Source organism: Cucurbita maxima, unplaced genomic scaffold (genome assembly GCF_002738345.1).
Source record: "Cucurbita maxima cultivar Rimu unplaced genomic scaffold, Cmax_1.0 Cma_Scf00188, whole genome shotgun sequence".
NCBI lineage: Eukaryota > Viridiplantae > Streptophyta > Magnoliopsida > Cucurbitales > Cucurbitaceae > Cucurbita > Cucurbita maxima.
The window spans coordinates 23,715-26,456 of record NW_019272204.1 but is presented as its reverse complement, the minus strand read 5'-3'; the positions used below and the strand labels follow the sequence as shown (position 1 = coordinate 26,456).

The 2,742-nt window shown below is 34.5% G+C and overlaps 1 long non-coding RNA gene across 1 annotated transcript in view; it reads right to left on the bottom strand.

Annotated features, from left to right (window-relative positions):
- Positions 1-312, bottom strand: part of LOC111473907 — a 3,010-nt gene extending 2,698 nt beyond the window's left edge. The window contains exons 1-2 of the long non-coding RNA XR_002715800.1: positions 224-312; positions 54-144 (exon numbers count right to left, since the gene is read on the bottom strand). This is a non-coding gene — a long non-coding RNA (uncharacterized LOC111473907). The remainder of the gene's footprint in view (positions 1-53; positions 145-223) is intronic.
- Between the last annotated feature and the right edge of the window lie 2,430 nt (positions 313-2,742).

Below are 2,742 nucleotides of genomic sequence, written 5' to 3'. Positions count from 1 at the left end.
TCGAAGTGATTCCTACAAGTATTTCTTAATAAAAGTCCAAGGTGGCTACTTACCTCGTCGTCGACGTTTCAGAATTTCATTCTTCAACTCCCAGCATCCGAATTACTTCAAATTTCCTTCCATAGAATGTCCGTAAGAACTAGTCTAGAACGAGGTTAAAATTAAAAAAAAAAAAATCATGGGAAGGTCGAATTTTTTGGGTGACAGGGCCGGTTCAACTAACTGGTCATGTCATCGTCTTCTTCCTCTGTTAAAGAAGAAGACGCGTGCATCCTTTGCACCGTCGTCTGAAACTCAAGCTCAATAACACCATTCACATTGTTTCTCCCCTCAATTTCTTCATTAAACTTAAATATATTGTTGTAAGGAAGAGCTAGGGATTGATTTCATATCTTTTCGTGGATCGTAGCCTAAGATATTCTCTTCCATAGTTCGTCCAAAAACTCGTATCTTGCCAGAGATAAAACAAGGGTTTTCTTATTGGGTGGCCGATTCAAAGGTTTTTCAAGGCTAGATTTCTTCATGAAACCTCTACCTTATCCTTCCCTCAAGCTAAAGGAATTGTTTTTTAGGAATGACATTGAGTGTGTGTCCTTAATTTTGGAGAATCGTCCTCGGTCTGCAAGTTATCCGAAAAACCAGAAAATCAATCTCTTGGGTAGCTTGTTCTACGACGTTTCACCTCTCAATTTCTTCACCAAAGTTACTCAACTTCTTCCTCGTAAACTAAATGAATCCTCAATTTGAAGAAAAAGGGACATTAGATAGGAATTCGACACTTACCCCCAATTTAAGCTTATTTTCTTCAATTGAGCTCGTTCCTGAGGTTATTTCTCTTTGTGGTCTTCTAGAAAAATATTCATTGGAGGTTTCAGAAACTGATTGGGATCGTCCTTGCTTGATGAATTATCGGGTATCCTCGGATTGGATTTTCAAATTTTCCTTGAAACTCTTTAATGGCGGATTGGATTGGAGGAATGGTTTCTAGCCACTTTCAGCACTGTAATTCTTGATAGAACTTTTGGGTAATCTTGTTTATATAATGTAGGAACAAATTCGAAGAGAAATGATGGAGAATTTTTCTCGAATTTGGAAGAAATACGAGAATAGGAGACCTAAAATCTGAACACTTATAACTTACGATTGAGAGCTCTACCTTGCTCGATTCTTATTCCAAAATTGTCTTGATTTGGAGATTAAATTTTCAGGATAATTCATTGAAAATATTCTCTCTGATCAATGTGCTATCGACTTCCAGTATTAATTCTGACTGTTGGATCCGATGATCTTTGAACGTTCTAGATGGTGTCCAATTTTGGAGNTTTTTTTTTTTTTTTTTTTTTTTTTTTTTTTTTTTTGCAAGAGGTCACTCAGGAGGTTCGAATTTCGAGCAGAATGACGTCTCCATAATTTTCAAGGTATTTTGTGCCACTTTGGATACTGTATTATTATTTTTTCTAAAAAACCTATAATTTTTCTTAAAATTCTTCATGTTGGTCATTTTTGTAGTTTTTGAGCATCTTAAAATTCCTTATAGATAAGGAATTTAAAATATGGAAATATCCTTAATAATTAGAAAAACTACATTTTCTTGATTTTGGCTTACTTTTTCATTTTCAATCCTTCAGGAAGCCTTAATCATTATAATTACTTTTTACCATACAAAAATCATTGTTTCATACCCTTATTCTCATTGGAGCTAATTTCATTCATTTTTTGGTGTTACAGTAAACATCAAGCAGTCGTGGCCCATTGGTGCAATACATATTTTATTTTCATCCTAATTTGTTACCCTTAAAATGTTAAAACCTAAAATATTACTTAATTGTGAAAGGGTTTTGAGTAGAATGATACCCAAGTAAAAGAGAGTACATGAATGAACCAAGATTATATCCTATAAAGTGACCTAGAGTATAGATGATTAAGAAATGCTTAAAAAGAATTAAAAAGAATTGCACTTTCCTTTTTGTTGGCTTAATCATAAGAACTTCAAGAGTAAATGTGCTTTTCTTTGAGCAATTTTATGTTGGAAGACCTCTTGAGATTTTTCGTAGAAAACATGTAAGCAAAAGACATGCTGGAAGGACTCATATTTGTCTGTGGAGATAGTTTTCACTCTTAGAAGCGAGAAGTAAATAACCTTACAATACTGTCACGGGAATATTAGGGCAATTAACGGCCAAATCCAGAGTTTGAAAGCTTGCACATGGGTCGATACAAGTAGAAACTAGAAACCCAACCAAATTATCAACATCCAAAGAACTATAAATTCCCAAAAGATTCCTCCCCTTTTATTAGACTTAAATATGCAACATAAAAGAAACCCCACAACTCTCAGTAGAATTATTACATGTTAAAGCAAGCAAACATAAAAGAAGAGAGAAAAAAAAAAAGTAGGTTTTGTGGGACCAAAATGAGTGAGGGAGATTTTACTTCATTTTTCCCAAGGGTGTATCAATTCAAACTTCTGCGAATGAAGATTTTTTAAGTAAAATCCATCATCAAATGGTGCCCAAATGCAGTTTTTAATGTTGCATCGTTCAGAAAGCCAATGCGAGTTCTTTGGCCAAAATACTTGAAACGAAGCATGTCCATTCGAACTGTTAAAATTGCACCAATACAAAGTCGTATGCCAAAAGTTCATTTCGAATCTCTAGTGGAATTGGGCTCGCTTGTCCAAAACCTGTTCGTTCAAATCGTCGTCTTTTGACTTGCAATGAGCATTTAAAACTGAGTTTGTTT